This window comes from Haemaphysalis longicornis, unplaced genomic scaffold (assembly GCF_048455015.1).
Source record: "Haemaphysalis longicornis isolate Haplotype H1 unplaced genomic scaffold, Haemaphysalis longicornis Haplotype H1 scaffold_12, whole genome shotgun sequence".
Classification (NCBI taxonomy): domain Eukaryota; kingdom Metazoa; phylum Arthropoda; class Arachnida; order Ixodida; family Ixodidae; genus Haemaphysalis; species Haemaphysalis longicornis.
The window spans coordinates 18,870,549-18,889,954 of NW_027526225.1; positions in this window are offsets into that span (position 1 = coordinate 18,870,549).

Here is a 19,406-nt window from a genome sequence, read left to right on the forward strand (position 1 = left end):
GTAATGACGTATAAGGTCCCATAGGAATGTTAAAGGAGCCATGAAGACAAAATACAGGTTGGTTTTATTAGACAGACTGCTTAGTCCCGATAACAATGATACCGATATCATCGCAATCTTCGAACAAATGACGGAGATATGAAAGAAAACGTGTGAAGCGGTCGCGACCCCCTAGCCAATAGCCCGCAACTTTTCTATGACGTCACGGAACCTTGTTTGTGCGATTGACGGCCGCCTAACTGACCTATCGCGAAGACACATGACTGGACGTCTGAAATGGGGTCTCTAGTTCCATTTGACCGCATCACTAGAATGCTGACGTGCAGTTAACGCACTGAAAACTATATTTTATTGTTGGTCCGTATAACGTCATTCTTGCTCATAACACGTCACTGTGGCGCAAAATTTGAAAATTCTGAAATACTTCTTGCTTTTTTTTTCGTTAAAAAACATCTTTTGTGGCTCTCATGGAGCTGAATGAGATACTAAATCCTAGTTCTTTCAAATTAAACGTAGTTGTATTTTCTTTTCAAGGCTTTTTAACAGCTGAATCCCCCTTCCACGGGTCTGGTTGAAGCGCATCCCGTCCGTACGGGTCACCGTGTTAACGGGCCCATGGTTTGATCGGGTCCTTGCATGAATTGTTCCCCGTCTAAGCGAGATCCTGTTCCATAAACATATATAATACGACCCGTTAACTAATATTTCTTGACAGGATGGCGTCTTTTGAAGCAAAGGCTTTTTTGGTGGGACCGATGGCATCATGTGAAAAAACTAATGCATTCCCCCGTAGACCGGTTCGTCGACCGAAAAGCTGTGATAAGCTTCTGGAGACACGACGAATGCGTGAAACCGGGCTTTTATTGTGTCAAAACAACCGCTCGAAAATGCCGAAAAAGGAACGGCTCTAGATAAGACAATACAAGAATCAATCATGAAGGAGTGCAAGATTATACCTTTATCATATGAACCACGTATCGGTTCACATTGCTGTAGTTCGTATGTGCGTTCATACGAAGAGTACCGCCACCGCCAGAAGAGTGTGTGCAGCCATCCCTGTCTTTCCTGTATACCATGTAACTATTCAAGAAATTTGTGTGTTTGGAATTCAGATGTGTTTCCTGGACACACATTATACTTGGCTGATTGGCATGCAGAATCTCATAAACGTCGTCAAGATTATTCAGAAGGCCTCTGCAGTTCCATTGAACAATATTTTCTCTTCCCATTATTATGTGTTCAGAGCTACTGGAGTGTGACTATTTATGTAGGGTCTTTCGGGGCTTGGACTCTTGGAAGGGGTTTTCTGGCCTTCTCTACTGACCTGGACGTCGCAGCCCGTTCCTTCCGCTGCGATGAAAGCCGGAAGGGCTCGACGTCCATGCCGTCATCTGAAGTCAAGGGGGTGCCCAGCGGACTGGGCCCCCTTGACGTGGTACCCTTTCGGGTGTTCTTTGCCTGTGCTGCCAGTGCCGAAGGCGTGGGGAGCACCACAGATGGCACAGGCAGTGAGGCGGCGGAGGGGGTCGCTGCGACTGCCTCCGTCTCCATCTCGTCCGGGCCCTCGCGTGTGCTTCGGGCCGGTAGAGAGGGGGAAACGGTGGGTGCAGCAGCATCCCCACCGGACGTGGATGCCACCACAGCCGCTGCTGGCTCAGCGAGCGGTGCGGAGGCGGGTTGGGCTGCCGAAGGCAACCGAGGGGGGGGGGGGGGGGGGCGGGACCAAGTCCGACTCGCGGTACTGGGTCCCCGCCGAAACCAGACGCTGCTCCGCCCCCCGGCGAGCTGCGTCGGCGTACCTCCCCAGAGGGAAAGAGGCGAACCTCTTCCGCGCCTCTGGGAAAGTGATGTTTTCAGTGACCTTGATGTTAATGATTTTCTTTTCTAATTGAAACTTTTCGCATTTTCTGGAGTAGGCCGCATGTGGACCCTGGCAGTTTACACAAAGAAGTTGTTGCACGTTGCAGTTTTCGGCCGGGTGATCGTGCTGGGCGCATTTTGCGCAGGTAAGTCGGCCGCGACAGGTGTTTGCGCCGTGCCCGAACCGTTGGCACTTGAAGCAGCGCCGTGGGTTCGGGATGTAAGGCCGGACTGAACAACGAATGTAACCTGCGTTGATGAATTCAGGAAGGGTCGCCTTGTCGAAGGTTAGGATGAGGTGCTTTGTCGGTATTTGTTTATCGTCTCTGCGGATGGTTATGCGCCTGACCGCTGTTACGCCCTGACTACGAAGGCCCTCCAGCAGGTCAGCTTCAGATTCATTGATTAGGTCATATTCGGAAATCACGCCCTGGGAGCTGTTTAGGCTGCGGTGGGGCGTGACTCGGATGGCCAGATCGGCAATGCGGGTTTGTGCAAGTAGTTTATCAGCCTGATCCTGGCTACTGACTTCAACAAGGATTTCACCGGTTCTTTGTTTTTTGGCTTTATATGATTCGCCGATGACACCTTCAAGAAATTTGGAGACGAGAAATACTGACTTTGAAGCAAGAGGGTTCAACTGGTCAACTGATTCTATTACTAAGAAGCGAGGGTAGTTGTTCGGTTTCGAAATACTCAAGTTGGGAAGGGGTGGGAACGAAGCTTCGGTGCGGCCCCTTTTCGGGGGCCGATCACGTTTGGGGGGGGGGGGGGGTTTGGAAAATGCCATATGATACATTGGAAAGCAGGGAGACGGGGGTACTTTCTTCTTTGACCTTACCCTGGTAGCCAAAGAGGTCCCAGAGCTCCCTGCCTGGTGAACAGACAGGGAGCCCATCCGCCGGAGCTTGACCTGGGCTCCGACGGCCACCGTTCGTGGTTTCTAACCCTCCACCTATAAACACATCGCCACGGTTTGATCCAGCTTATGTTTGGGGGCTCGGGGTGCGCGGTATCGCCAGTACCGTCACCAAGATTGCTCAAGGTGCCCCGTGCGGGGATATTAAACAGCAGCGGCCCTAATACGCTGTCTTGAGGTACTCCATGATGTATAGTTTTATGGGATGAAATAAAGCCTCCAACATCAATGCACTGTTTCCGTTCTGAAAGGTCAGACTGAAAAAAAAGAATGCGCTATACCGCGGACACCATAGCGTCGTAACTTTGTCAGCAGAATACCATGGTTCAGGTAGTCGAAAGCTTTGCTATAGTCTATGAATATACCGAGTGTAAGCTTCCTATCCTCAATATTTTTAATTAAGAGTTCTTTTTGTGCCAGTAGTGCCGTTTTTGTTGATTTGCCTCGTTGAAAACCATGCTCCCAGTTTGTAATTATATCATGCTTAAGGAAAAAAGTGGCAATGCGGGAAAATATAACTTTTTCTAATCCTTTAGAGAATACTGGGAGTATGGATATGGGCCTGTAGTTGTTTGCGTCATTCTTATCACCGTTCTTGAATATAACAGACACTCTGGCTATTTTCTTAGAATGCGGAAACTGACCAGATTCCAGAACAGGATTATATATGTAGGCTTGACACGGTGCTATGATGTCTATCACGTACTTAATTGGTTGAAGTTGAATGCCGTGAATATCTTTTGCTTTACTGTTTCTTAAACTAATGAACGTTCGACAAATTTTGCTTTCATCTGTTGGCGCCAGAAATATAGTATCAGAGTTTTGATATTCTATTGTGGCCCCTGCCCGGTGTTCCGTTGGCTGCACAATATTAATAAATTGATCATTAAAATGCTCTGCCAGAGCTACCCCTGAAATTTTCCTATTTTGCACAGTTATCTCAGATAGTGTAGGTTTCGCACAATTACGGCTTAAGGTATCATTTATTACTTTCCATACCTGATGAGGATTCTGTCTGGAGGCATCTGAGAGACGGTAATCAAAATAGGATGACTTTGCTTTTTTTTAATTCAGCATTTAGCTTATTTCTGTACTTCTTAAATACCGCTAACTTGCAAGGATCCTGCGTTTTTATAAATTTTTTGAACAGCTGATTTTTCTTCTTAATCATTTTTACATGCTCAGGGCCAATCCAGGGCTTCCGTATTTTTTTCTTTCCCATGGACATATGGAAAGCAGTCGTCATAGTGATGGGAAAAAATTGACAGAAATTGTGAATAGCTCTCATTAACGTCATTGTTAGCGTAAACTGCCGACCAGTCTTGGTTCAGTATACGCCCTCGGAAGGAGTCCATATTTATACTCGAAAACAATCTGTACTTTGTGCAAAGCGGACAATCCTTGCGTGTAATGGCATTCATGTACACAATAAAAATAGGGCAATGGTCACTTATATCATAACTTATTGTGCCGGTGGAATGTATTTCAATGCCTTGATTAATTATGAAGAGATCAAGAGTGATCTGGCCAGTCGGTGTCACACGCGTGGGTGTTGCAATTATATTCTTAAAACCAGAAGTAGCTATTTTATAACTGAGCTCCCTAGAATGAATATTGTCATCCAGCATGTTCACATTAAAGTCGCCACCAAGTAACATGTTATAACCCTCAATTGAAGAATAGTCAAAAAGTTGGTCCAAGAATTCGGAAAAAGCCGTGAAATTGCTAGAAGGGGGGCGGTAAAGAACAGCGTACAAGTTGTTTTCAATTTTCACGCACAGAATTTCACAATCTGCCGTTATACACGTGTATTTCTGCACCAATTCAAAAGACATGTTTTGTTTTACAGGCATTGCGACACCCCCGCCGCGTTTCCCACTTCGACTGACAAAATAGTCATTGTATCCTTCCATAACGAACACACAACTTTCCGCATGATACCATGTTTCGGAAAACATAATTACATCGAACAGAAATTTTAATTCCAAGAAAAACACGCTGAGTTCATCCTGCTTAGGGGCGACCGATCGTGCGTTTACGTGAATTGCAGAGAGCATGTTTTTAGACCGTGGCGGTACACAGATATCTGCCGGCAAGCAGTGCTGTTGATAGTGCATGAAAAAAAAAAAAGGTTTTAACAGAAAAAGCACGAACAGCCGCTTCAGGCGATCTTTTCAAGATCACGCTCCGACTGAATGCGCACTGAGTCACTCGCTTCCGACTTGCGCGCATAGATTCTCCCATTTCCAGTCCACACAAAGCGCCACTGGTGCTCCCGTTTCTTTGCGATTGCCTGTGCAAGAAGCTTTTCAGGAAAGGGCACAAGTGATAGTTCACAAATATGGCACCTTCATTCGAGACTCCAACATTGCTGTTTTTGATGCGGCTTTTTCGCGCTTTCTCGAGGACGACATCCCGTTTCGACCTGCTCTACTGCACTACAACGTTTGACTTGCCCTCCTCCCGAGTCGGCATTCGGTGGCACACTTCAATGTCGTCAGCACTAATAGGCTCGCCAATCGCCGCGCCCAGTTTACTCACTAGATCAGTGACGTCCTCGTTTTCCGCCTCCACAAGACCTTTTATCTCTACGTTCGATCGGCGTGACTACTGCTCACACTGAACGAGCCTCCTGTGAAGCTCTTGGATTTTGGATTCATTTTCCTTGCACTTTGCGCTCAGCTTTTCGTTTTCCTGTTTTAAGCTTAGCCGCTCGTTTCGATCTTCCGCAAGTTGCTTCTTCATGGCTTCGAACTCTTTTTCCATGAACTCTACTCCTTTCATCATTTCCTTGATCTCAGCTTGTAGATCCCGAAGTTCACTACGCGTTTCCCTATCGCTTTCAGACTTGTTTTTTGACATGTTCACGTATACAAAAATGCAAGGCAAGAGAAACACAGCAAAGACTCTGAACTCGGCAGCAGTGACAGCTATACAATGAAAAATGGTTTTCGCTACAAAAATGGCGAGACAAACCTGTGGCGAGATATCGAAGAAGATTAGGCGATCCGTCGACCAGCCGTCGCCACTGCCGAGTGTCCGGTTCACAGGTTGATGCTCCTTTTTGTAGGCGTGTTGAAACGCCCCCGCGCAGCCTCCAGCGCAAGCTTCCACGTCCCGTTGAATCCGGTGAGGGTATTCACGCCGAGTGGTTCCAGCTGAGCGCTACCGTGGCCGGTGACGAGCTTGTCAAAATTCCTGCGGCGAGATACCGAAGAAGATTGGGCGATCCGTCGACCAGCCGTCGCCACTGCTGAGTGTCCGGTTCACAGGTTGATGCTCCTTTTTGTAGGCGTGTTGAAACGCCCCCGCGCAGCCTCCAGCGCAAGCTTCCACGTCCCGTTGAATCCGGTGAGGGTATTCACGCCGAGTGGTTCCAGCTGAGCGCTACCGTGGCCGGTGACGAGCTTGTCAAAATTCCTGCGGCGAGATACCGAAGAAGATTGGGCGATCCGTCGACCAGCCGTCGCCACTGCCGAGTGTCCGGTTCACAGGTTGATGCTCCGTTTTGTAGGCGTGTTGAAACGCCCCCGAGCAGCCTCCAGCGCAAGCTTCCACGTCACGTTGAATCCGGTGAGGGTATTCACGCCGAGTGGTTCCAGCTGAGCGCTACCGTGGCCGGTGACGAGCTTGTCAAAATTCCTGCGGCGAGATACCGAAGAAGATTGGGCGATCCGTCGACCAGCCGTCGCCACTGCCGAGTGTCCGGTTCACAGGTTGATGCTCCTTTTTGTAGGCGTGTTGAAACGCCCCCGCGCAGCCTCCAGCGCAAGCTTCCACGTCCCGTTGAATCCGGTGAGGGTATTCACGCCGAGTGGTTCCAGCTGAGCGCTACCGTGGCCGGTGACGAGCTTGTCAAAATTCCTGCGGCGAGATACCGAAGAAGATTGGGCGATCCGTCGACCAGCCGTCGCCACTGCTGAGTGTCCGGTTCACAGGTTGATGCTCCTTTTTGTAGGCGTGTTGAAACGCCCCCGCGCAGCCTCCAGCGCAAGCTTCCACGTCCCGTTGAATCCGGTGAGGGTATTCACGCCGAGTGGTTCCAGCTGAGCGCTACCGTGGCCGGTGACGAGCTTGTCAAAATTCCTGCGGCGAGATACCGAAGAAGATTGGGCGATCCGTCGACCAGCCGTCGCCACTGCCGAGTGTCCGGTTCACAGGTTGATGCTCCGTTTTGTAGGCGTGTTGAAACGCCCCCGAGCAGCCTCCAGCGCAAGCTTCCACGTCACGTTGAATCCGGTGAGGGTATTCACGCCGAGTGGTTCCAGCTGAGCGCTACCGTGGCCGGTGACGAGCTTGTCAAAATTCCTGCGGCGAGATACCGAAGAAGATTGGGCGATCCGTCGACCAGCCGTCGCCACTGCTGAGTGTCCGGTTCACAGGTTGATGCTCCTTTTTGTAGGCGTGTTGAAACGCCCCCGCGCAGCCTCCAGCGCAAGCTTCCACGTCCCGTTGAATCCGGTGAGGGTATTCACGCCGAGTGGTTCCAGCTGAGCGCTACCGTGGCCGGTGACGAGCTTGTCAAAATTCCTGCGGCGAGATACCGAAGAAGATTGGGCGATCCGTCGACCAGCCGTCGCCACTGCTGAGTGTCCGGTTCACAGGTTGATGCTCCTTTTTGTAGGCGTGTTGAAACGCCCCCGCGCAGCCTCCAGCGCAAGCTTCCACGTCCCGTTGAATCCGGTGAGGGTATTCACGCCGAGTGGTTCCAGCTGAGCGCTACCGTGGCCGGTGACGAGCTTGTCAAAATTCCTGCGGCGAGATACCGAAGAAGATTGGGCGATCCGTCGACCAGCCGTCGCCACTGCTGAGTGTCCGGTTCACAGGTTGATGCTCCTTTTTGTAGGCGTGTTGAAACGCCCCCGCGCAGCCTCCAGCGCAAGCTTCCACGTCCCGTTGAATCCGGTGAGGGTATTCACGCCGAGTGGTTCCAGCTGAGCGCTACCGTGGCCGGTGACGAGCTTGTCAAAATTCCTGCGGCGAGATACCGAAGAAGATTGGGCGATCCGTCGACCAGCCGTCGCCACTGCTGAGTGTCCGGTTCACAGGTTGATGCTCCTTTTTGTAGGTGTGTTGAAACGCCCCCGCGCAGCCTCCAGCGCAAGCTTCCACGTCCCTTTGAATCCGGTGAGGGTATTCACGCCGAGTGGTTCCAGCTGAGCGCTACCGTGGCCGGTGACGAGCTTGTCAAAATTCCTGCGGCGAGATACCGAAGAAGATTGGGCGATCCGTCGACCAGCCGTCGCCACTGCCGAGTGTCCGGTTCACAGGTTGATGCTCCGTTTTGTAGGCGTGTTGAAACGCCCCCGAGCAGCCTCCAGCGCAAGCTTCCACGTCACGTTGAATCCGGTGAGGGTATTCACGCCGAGTGGTTCCAGCTGAGCGCTACCGTGGCCGGTGACGAGCTTGTCAAAATTCCTGCGGCGAGATACCGAAGAAGATTGGGCGATCCGTCGACCAGCCGTCGCCACTGCCGAGTGTCCGGTTCACAGGTTGATGCTCCGTTTTGTAGGCGTGTTGAAACGCCCCCGAGCAGCCTCCAGCGCAAGCTTCCACGTCACGTTGAATCCGGTGAGGGTATTCACGCCGAGTGGTTCCAGCTGAGCGCTACCGTGGCCGGTGACGAGCTTGTCAAAATTCCTGCGGCGAGATACCGAAGAAGATTGGGCGATCCGTCGACCAGCCGTCGCCACTGCCGAGTGTCCGGTTCACAGGTTGATGCTCCTTTTTGTAGGCTTGTTGAAACGCCCCCGAGCAGCCTCCAGCGCAAGCTTCCACGTCCCGTTGAATCCGGTGAGGGTATTCACGCCGAGTGGTTCCAGCTGAGCGCTACCGTGGCCGGTGACGAGCTTGTCAAAATTCCTGCGGCGAGATACCGAAGAAGATTGGGCGATCCGTCGACCAGCCGTCGCCACTGCCGAGTGTCCGGTTCACAGGTTGATGCTCCTTTTTGTAGGCGTGTTGAAACGCTCCCGCGCAGCCTCCAGCGCAAGCTTCCACGTCCCGTTGAATCCGGTGAGGGTATTCACGCCGAGTGGTTCCATCTGAGCGCTACCGTGGCCGGAGACGAGCTTGTCAAAATTCCTGCGGCGAGATACCGAAGAAGATTGGGCGATCCGTCGACCAGCCGTCGCCACTGCCGAGTGTCCGGTTCACAGGTTGATGCTCCTTTTTGTAGGCGTGTTGAAACGCCCCCGAGCAGCCTCCAGCGCAAGCTTCCACGTCACGTTGAATCCGGTGAGGGTATTTACGCCAAGTGGTTCCAGCTGAGCGCTACCGTGGCCGGTGACGAGCTTGTCAAAATTCCAGCGGCGAGATACCGAAGAAGATTGGGCGATCCGTCGACCAGCCGTCGCCACTGCCGAGTGTCCGGTTCACAGGTTGATGCTCCTTTTTGTAGGCGTGTTGAAACGCCCCCGAGCAGCCTCCAGCGCAAGCTTCCACGTCCCGTTGAATCCGGTGAGGGTATTCACGCCGAGTGGTTCCAGCTGAGCGCTACCGTGGCCGGTGACGAGCTTGTCAAAATTCCTGCGGCGAGATACCGAAGAAGATTGGGCGATCCGTCGACCAGCCGTCGCCACTGCCGAGTGTCCGGTTCACAGGTTGATGCTCCTTTTTGTAGGCGTGTTGAAACGCCCCCGAGCAGCCTCCAGCGCAAGCTTCCACGTCCCGTTGAATCCGGTGAGGGTATTCACGCCGAGTGGTTCCAGCTGAGCGCTACCGTGGCCGGTGACGAGCTTGTCAAAATTCCTGCGGCGAGATACCGAAGAAGATTGGGCGATCCGTCGACCAGCCGTCGCCACTGCCGAGTGTCCGGTTCACATGTTGATGCTCCTTTTTGTAGGCGTGTTGAAACGCCCCCGCGCAGCCTCCAGCGCAAGCTTCCACGTCCCGTTGAATCCGGTGAGGGTATTCACGCCGAGTGGTTCCAGCTGAGCGCTACCGTGGCCGGTGACGAGCTTGTCAAAATTCCTGCGGCGAGATACCGAAGAAGATTGGGCGATCCGTCGACCAGCCGTCGCCACTGCCAAGTGTCCGGTTCACAGGTTGATGCTCCTTTTTGTAGGCGTGTTGAAACGCCCCCGAGCAGCCTCAAGCGCAAGCTTCCACGTCACGTTGAATCCGGTGAGGGTATTCACGCCGAGTGGTTCCAGCTGAGCGCTACCGTGGCCGGTGACGAGCTTGTCAAAATTCCTGCGGCGAGATACCGAAGAAGATTGGGCGATCCGTCGACCAGCCGTCGCCACTGCCGAGTGTCCGGTTCACAGGTTGATGCTCCGTTTTGTAGGCGTGTTGAAACGCCCCCGAGCAGCCTCCAGCGCAAGCTTCCACGTCACGTTGAATCCGGTGAGGGTATTCACGCCGAGTGGTTCCAGCTGAGCGCTACCGCGGCCGGTGACGAGCTTGTCAAAATTCCTGCGGCGAGATACCGAAGAAGATTGGGCGATCCGTCGACCAGCCGTCGCCACTGCCGAGTGTCCGGTTCACAGGTTGATGCTCCTTTTTGTAGGCGTGTTGAAACGCCCCCGAGCAGCCTCCAGCGCAAGCTTCCACGTCACGTTGAATCCGGTGAGGGTATTCACGCCGAGTGGTTCCAGCTGAGCGCTACCGTGGCCGGTGACGAGCTTGTCAAAATTCCTGCGGCGAGATACCGAAGAAGATTGGGCGATCCGTCGACCAGCCGTCGCCACTGCCGAGTGTCCGGTTCACAGGTTGATGGTCCTTTTTGTAGGCGTGTTGAAACGCCCCCGCGCAGCTTCCAGCGCAAGCTTCCACGTCACGTTGAATCCGGTGAGGGTATTTACGCCAAGTGGTTCCAGCTGAGCGCTACCGTGGCCGGTGACGAGGTTGTCAAAATTCCTGCGGCGAGATACCGAAGAAGATTGGGCGATCCGTCGACCAGCCGTCGCCACTGCCGAGTGTCCGGTTCACAGGTTGATGCTCCTTTTTGTAGGCGTGTTGAAACGCCCCCGAGCAGCCTCCAGCGCAAGCTTCCACGTCACGTTGAATACGGTGAGGGTATTTACGCCAAGTGGTTCCAGCTGAGCGCTACCGTGGCCGGTGACGAGCTTGTCAAAATTCCTGCGGCGAGATACCGAAGAAGATTGGGCGATCCGTCGACCAGCCGTCGCCACTGCCGAGTGTCCGGTTCACAGGTTGATGCTCCTTTTTGTAGGCGTGTTGAAACGCCCCCGAGCAGCCTCCAGCGCAAGCTTCCACGTCACGTTGAATCCGGTGAGGGTATTCACGCCGAGTGGTTCCAGCTGAGCGCTACCGTGGCCGGTGACGAGCTTGTCAAAATTCCTGCGGCGAGATACCGAAGAAGATTGGGCGATCCGTCGACCAGCCGTCGCCACTGCCGAGTGTCCGGTTCACAGGTTGATGCTCCTTTTTGTAGGCGTGTTGAAACGTCCCCGAGCAGCCTCCAGCGCAAGCTTCCACGTCACGTTGAATCCGGTGAGGGTATTCACGCCGAGTGGTTCCAGCTGAGCGCTACCGTGGCCGGTGACGAGCTTGTCAAAATTCCTGCGGCGAGATACCGAAGAAGATTGGGCGATCCGTCGACCAGCCGTCGCCACTGCCGAGTGTCCGGTTCACAGGTTGATGCTCCTTTTTGTAGGCGTGTTGAAACGCCCCCGAGCAGCCTCCAGCGCAAGCTTCCACGTCACGTTGAATCCGGTGAGGGTATTTACGCCAAGTGGTTCCAGCTGAGCGCTACCGTGGCCGGTGACGAGCTTGTCAAAATTCCTGCGGCGAGATACCGAAGAAGATTGGGCGATCCGTCGACCAGCCGTCGCCACTGCCGAGTGTCCGGTTCACAGGTTGATGCTCCTTTTTGTAGGCGTGTTGAAACGCCCCCGAGCAGCCTCCAGCGCAAGCTTCCACGTCACGTTGAATCCGGTGAGGGTATTTACGCCAAGTGGTTCGAGCTGAGCGCTACCGTGGCCGGTGACGAGGTTGTCAAAATTCCTGCGGCGAGATACCGAAGAAGATTGGGCGATCCGTCGACCAGCCGTCGCCACTGCCGAGTGTCCGGTTCACAGGTTGATGCTCCTTTTTGTAGGCGTGTTGAAACGCCCCCGAGCAGCCTCCAGCGCAAGCTTCCACGTCACGTTGAATCCGGTGAGGGTATTTACGCCAAGTGGTTCCAGCTGAGCGCTACCGTGGCCGGTGACGAGGTTGTCAAAATTCCTGCGGCGAGATACCGAAGAAGATTGGGCGATCCGTCGACCAGCCGTCGCCACTGCCGAGTGTCCGGTTCACAGGTTGATGCTCCTTTTTGTAGGCGTGTTGAAACGCCCCCGAGCAGCCTCCAGCGCAAGCTTCCACGTCACGTTGAATCCGGTGAGGGTATTCACGCCGAGTGGTTCCAGCTGAGCGCTACCGTGGCCGGTGACGAGCTTGTCAAAATTCCTGCGGCGAGATACCGAAGAAGATTGGGCGATCCGTCGACCAGCCGTCGCCACTGCCGAGTGTCCGGTTCACAGGTTGATGCTCCTTTTTGTAGGCGTGTTGAAACGCCCCCGAGCAGCCTCCAGCGCAAGCTTCCACGTCACGTTGAATCCGGTGAGGGTATTTACGCCAAGTGGTTCCAGCTGAGCGCTACCGTGGCCGGTGACGAGCTTGTAAAAATTCCTGCGGCGAGATACCGAAGAAGATTGGGCGATCCGTCGACCAGCCGTCGCCACTGCCGAGTGTCCGGTTCACAGGTTGATGCTCCTTTTTGTAGGCGTGTTGAAACGCCCCCGAGCAGCCTCCAGCGCAAGCTTCCACGTCACGTTGAATCCGGTGAGGGTATTTACGCCAAGTGGTTCCAGCTGAGCGCTACCGTGGCCGGTGACGAGGTTGTCAAAATTCCTGCGGCGAGATATCGAAGAAGATTAGACGATCCGTCGACCAGCCGTCGCCACTGCCGACATGTTGTCCTCATCTGGCGACAGAATTTCTTCACTATTCTAGCGCGAATGTGTTCTGCGGAGTATTTATTAGTGGTGATGTCCTAGCCTTTAGGCGCAACAGTTGCTCGCAATAATGACATGCTGCGAGAAATTTCCGCCAACGAAATGCTTAAATTGTGTAACATGCATGTTTAATGGAAAACTTAGCTTTATGTGAACAAAGAAAAAGGACAAACACAAACTCGGGGAGAATACGTGGGAATAGGCGTACCTATCAGACACGACGCAGTAAAATAAGCTTGGTGATATGATAATGCGTTGCTGGGAGATAAATAATAAACACCAAACATTTTTGCGACTCGACTGTTTTACATGCGCAGTCACGCCATCTTGCGCAGGAACGAGCCAATTTTCTTTCGGCGAGCAAGTTTTTAAAAAGACTGAAGAGGACAATGAGTCCCACCCCATCTTGCAAATGACTATAGAATAAAGCTGTACTCTTCGTCTTGCATTATTCTTCCTGGAGGGAGAAAACTTTGGTGCACGCAAGAAGGATGAGAAAAAAACAAGTAATTCCTCCTTATTTGCAGCTCCGGTTAAAAACAGGGTCGTTCCACTTTGGTCGTTAAAATTGAGCGTCCCCCCACCAACTGTTGCTCTGCGCTCCTTTAGAAACGATGGAGGCAAATTGTGAAAAGACCCATGAAAAGCCATTTTCATAATAAGGGCACTAAATGCAGGTGTGTGCGTGATGGGATTTATTATTACCTAAAACAGGGCGTGGATCGTTTGGAAATAAGCAAAAATTCTAATCGGGTGCAAATTTTCTTCTCGTCGCGGCTCTTCAAGCACTTTTGTGTTTTACATTTCGTACGTGAAGGAATCCCCGGTTGGAGTTATGAAATTTTAAGTCTTCCTCTGTTTACATTTTAGTGCGAATCACTTTGGCGCCCGGTAGAATGGTTGAGAGCGGCCGTGGCGGCGGCGGCGATGACCACACAACCTAGCGAGTGAACGCGGGACCGAAGGCAGAAAGAAAACGAAGGAGCAGGAACTTGCGAAAGTGGGAGGGGGAATGCGACAGGTGCTGCTATGTCGTCATCTTTTCACTTCCTACCCCTCACATGTTCGCCAGTTGCTCCTTCTCCGTTCGGGGCTCATTAGAACTTCGTGACGCGCGTGAGGTTCCAACACGATTTGCAACAACATGCTCGGCGGCGGCGGCGCGCTGAGAGATAACATCAGAGCAGTGCGCGCCGCCGTGAATTTACTGACCACGTGATCGCTTAGTGAGACGCAGAGATATGTTCTGTGCGCCACAAGACTGCAGTTCGGCTTGCGTACAAATTTTGCATTAGGGTGTAAAGTAATCGTCAGTGCTCTTTTGTTGTAGTGCGCTAGGCGCGAAAGTGTTGTTTATTTTATTTTATCCCTTTACTAACAGACCATGCGCCGCTCTGTGGTCGCTAAAACTCTTTCATTCGGTTTTTCGCCTGCATATCTTTTTACACTGAACGCCTGGTGCTGAGTGTAAACTTTATAGGGGTCATCATTGAAACTTTATAGGGGTCATTATTGCTGCACCGATGAGATAGAATATCTTCATCGCTGCCTGTCATCACGCGGGGTCAGCTCTCCCTCGAGCTGCTTCATCTTCATCCATCCGCCATCTTGTAAATAGAGCACCATCGTACCACCGGGACGTCTCGGCCCTCGGTCTGTCCTATTATTCTATATTTTGGTGCGGAAACGCGGGATGAAGACCCCCCTTCGATTCAGAGTTATCTGAACTTGGGTCTATTAGAAGGAGGAATACCAAACGATGCCGACGACGGGCCGCTGGGGTGGAAAGCAACGCTGGTGCTACCGATCGCCGACCGACGTGATGGCCAGATGAGGCGACGATGCACCCTTACCTCCCAAGATTTCACGATGGGTCCAGGTCCCGATTTTGGGAACTGTGAGGTGCATGCTATAGCTCATTAATCAATGCAAGATGCACAACCCGAACAAAGTATACCTGTGTCTACGATCCGCCTCCGCGAAGTGAAGAATGAAAGAGAAAAAAAAGCGGTTAATCGCAGGAGAACTGTGCCGAAACGGAAAAGCGGTATGAGACGCCTCCGTAACGATCACTGATGTTGGCGGTATGTTAACAACCTTTCTGAGCCAGCTACAAAAAAATGAAGTTAAATTGAGGTTGTTGAATGAGGAGATCGAACCACTTAATGATATCGAAGATTTAGACCAGAAAGTTACTACCAACATTGACTATGAAGGCGATATCACGCATAATATGATCCTATTCTACTACCGATCGAGAGACAAGAAGCATAACACCATCTAACAATGCGAGCCATCGAGAAATTGTACTCTTCGAAAAACTTCAATGAGTTTCTTGCACTTACGGAACTATGCTACGACATAGGTGATTTTAAAACTCTTGGTGAACTAGCCTTCTTGCCAAAAAGTACGACTCTGTCAGATTTATTTCCTCAGAGAGAACGTCAAAATCTTACCCCTTCGTTGGCTGCCTCTGAACTTCATGCGGAAGGCGCTCTACATTCGTGTGAACTTGAAGAGTGCGCTAATGTTACCGCGAGTAAGATAACCGGCTCATCGACTCCAATGACGTTGGCAGAAGCTGGGTGTGGCGAATGCCTCGAACATGAGGCTATCAATTTTCCACTGGCAGTGTTGAAAGAGCAAGATGAGACGGACAAATTATTGACCTACATACAAGCGATGCACGAAAGTGGAGAGCGGGATGTATACGTTTTTGTAAGCTATGCGAGAAAGATGGCCGCAGCACGTATTCGGCAATTCCTTCTCAAGAAAACGATACACTGCAGAAAACATCTGAACAACAAGGCACGTGACAACGACAATCGAATTACTAATGTCCAGAACTTCAGAAATCAGCGGAAGCCTCTAAGACACTATTTTGAGATCGCAGCGAAAGAACGCGAAGAACGTACATCGGGGTACAAGACCGTCGAAGACAGGCTTCGAATTTCGACCTAGCAACGTGTTTTGCATCGACAGACTCGGCGTGTGCTCAGAAGGCGGCCACAGTGACGGTTTCGAACATATGTACGCATACGGAGACGGACTGACAAGATTTTCTTTGTGGCCGGGTAAGGTGTAGAAACTTTATAGGGGTCATCATTGCTGCACCGATGAGGTCGACTATCACCATCGCTGCCTGTCATCACGTGGGAGAAGCTCTCCCTCGAGCTGCTTCGTCTTCATTCATCCGCCATCTTGTAAATAGAGAACCATCGTACCACCAGGACGTCTCGACCCTCGGTCTCTCCTCTTATTCTATAGTTGTTGCAGTCCTTTATTAATGATGGGAAGGCCATGCGGCTAAAATAGGGAAGGGGGAAGGACGAGATGGAGGAGTAGCACCATTTAAGAATTGATGTTTCCATAAATGCCACACAGGAGTTTTCTTTAATCTGCGGAGGCCAGGCTAAGGCAGATCTTCTCTTACAGAATTTTCACGACCGGGGTAGACCCAGTCTACACTAATATTGAGAGACCACTCTCTACTCTGAAGAGCCCAAGGGCTGCAAGAAAATTTCTGTCTTCGAATGGAGGGTCATGGTGAGAGCCATAGCGTTTTGGAGGATGGGCTGACACAGAGAAAACGCGGAGCAGATCCACGTTAGGTAGTCGAGGGTAGCGAATACGGTCGTCTGGCAGCCGGCACAGTAGGGACGTGGAGACGCCATTGGATGGGTTCGTTTTCCTGTGATGTGGGGTGTGAGGGCTGCGTAGTTCCTAGCTTTATTGATGAATACTTCCTGACTTACCGCGGTGGCTCAGTGGCTACGGCATTACGCCGCTGCGCACGAGGTCGCGCGTTCGATTCCCGGCCGCGGCGGCCGCTTTTATGGTGGAGGCGAAGCGCAAAAAAAATTCCCGCACCTTCCCGCGAGGGGAACACGAGTAAATGCAGAGCATTGGGGGTCGTTAACGCGTGTAAAGTCGCGTTAGGGTGGGTAGTTGGGTCGTAGTTGCGTTGGTGTTAGTTTGGGGTAGAGAGAGGAGAGTAAAGTCGCGTTAGGGTGGAGCGAGCGTCCACCAAGGAAGGAAGGAGCAACCCAGTGACTGAAGCACGAGCGACCGCTAGCCGCTTTATATTTGCAGCGAGCGCAGTAGAGAGAGAGCAGTACGGGGGGGGGGGAGAGAGAGAGAGAGCGCAAGCAGCGCGCGCCCTTCCACGCCCCACCGCGCTGCTACACCGCACCTGTTACGCTGAGACCACGACGGAGCGAACGGGCTGACTACGACGCATGCGCCCGCCAGCTGCTGTTGAGAGAGAGGACGGAAGGAGGAGAGGCGCACCTGCTGCGGACGCGTATCTGTGGACGCCGTCCGACGCAGGAAGAGGCGAGGCTAAGAAATGCTCTGCATTTAAAAGCCCGTGTGTACGGGATTTTGGCTGAAGTAACGTAGAAAACCGGGCTAGCTGGTACAGATTCACCTTCGCCTCGCTCAGATCACGGGACAAAAAGGAGGTGTATAATACAGGACAAGCGCTGGACCAAAACTAACAATTTTATTGGAGACACAAATATAAATCCATTCAAAGTACAAAAACAACGATAAAAACTTCATCCATGAATCCAGTAAAAGCAACTGCGCAGGCGCACGTTCTCATGTACCGCTCTCATCAAGATATGTGAATTCTGTATCTAAGATTGACAAAGACGGAGCGCTAACACACGAGTCGAACATTTTTCGAATCTTATATGCTTCCACTATTTATGTCGCCCGTCAAAGACCCCCAGTTGGTCAAAATTAATCTGGAGCCCTCCGCTACGGCTCGCCTCATCGCCTGTGTTGCGTCGGCGCGTTAGACACCACAATCAATCAATGAATACGTCCGCAAAGCGAGGCTTCGTGGGAGCCAGAGCCAGGTAACCAGAGGAGGGGTAGCGGAAGAAAGACGGCACTTTCATGCCCGGCGTGCGTGGTCGAGTTGAAGACGAAGGTAAGGGGACCGTTGGAAAGCGTGGTCGTCCAGAGGAGGGGTACTAAAAATACACTGCAGTGCTGCATAATGTGCTGCATGGTTTCCCCCATCCGTGTACGGGTGACCCGGCACCGATGAAAAACAGGTAGCGCTCCCATTACGGACCAGAATAGTGGTCATGTATTGGATTCCGTGCACGGTTGGGTGATGAGTGAAGGGCTTACGCATCTCTTAACGGCCTGGTGGGAGTCGGTGAGTATGCGAATACGTGGAGGGGGCGGGTTTGTAATAGTGAAGGCCAAATGATGCACTACGCTTCGGATGCTCTGCAGTTCCGCATCCAGGAGGGACGAGCTAAAAGCTTGACGTGTGAAGCAACCGTCCAGGCCAGGTTGAACTGGGTAGCGCCAGGCCAAGCCAATATGCGAAGGGGAGAGGCTGGCATCTGTAAAAATATCCACCTCATCCGGCAATCTCGCTGCGAGGACTGGTTGAAGTGCCTTTTTCACGAACAGTGGAACCGAAACGGGAAATTCCGCTTCGTTGGGGAGCAACTGTAACTGCCGGGCTTAACCGGGGGGGGGGTGGGGGGGGGGTGAGGCCAACGGAAGGGCTGAGTGCTGGAAGTACACGTTAGTCCCAGGCACGGAATGCAGTCCCTTGGGGAGTTTGGTTCCGCCGAAGCTCAAGTTGTTGTACTTCTTTTGCAAGGAGCTCTTCCATCGAAGGGAGTGGAGCAGTCCGCTCAAGAGCATCAATGCGAGTATGCCTAGGATGTCCAGTGATTGTACGAGGCATGGCCAAGTAAAGGACCTCTAAGTGCTTCTTGTGTGTCGAAGAAGGGTCATAGGCCAGGGGTTATAAGTGAGATGATTGACGCTACGGACCTTGAGAGCGTCAGACACGACGATTGGTTAGCGCCGCCACATTTGTTAGAAATGCGAGCGATTAGGCGCAACATCGGTTTCCAGTTATTGCGCGACTCCGTTACCCAGTGTGGATCGCTGTTGTGGCTACCCATGGAAGCGCCTAGCAGACGAATATAGCCACAGTGTGAGGCAATACGAGTGTCGCCGATGCAAATACTATGATGCATGTTGGCGGATAGTTGTTGCTGACCGTGGACTAGTAGAAATTCTGTCTTTTCGGATGCCAGTTCAAAGCCGTGAGTAGGCAGAATGGTGAAGAAGCTGTTTGCTGCCGCCTCCAATTCTGTGACCATGTCTTCAGTGCATTCGTAGTCAGCGCCTTCAACCCTTTCTGTGAGGTCATCAGCGTTCATACGAAAATAGGCCGGAGTTGTCAGTTGTCCCTTTCCAAATTGCGGGCGACGCGTGCCTTGGCCAAGTTCAAGAGAACGGGTTCAAGCACGGAACCCTGGGGAACACTTCCATACAAATAAAAGGTTCTTGGGCCCCAACCTGGATGCGTGTTGTTGAAGTGAATCGGTCGATTTTGAAGAAAATTGCGAATCCAGTTTTGGCTCTTTGTCTTGGGAAAGCCACAGCGAGCTCTTCGAGGATTCCCTCTTGACTAACGTTCTCAAATGCTTTCCGGACGTCAATAGTAAGGACGTAATCCGGATTGCCAGCCCTTGATTTGAGATTGAGAAGGCGTGGCAGCAGCCAAGGGCAGTCGTGCGTACTTGGGTGAGGGCGAAATCCGGTTTGGGACTTGTGTAACCACGGGCGCACATATTCCAAATGATACTGAAGGCGATTGCTTATTAGGCGCTCAATAAGCT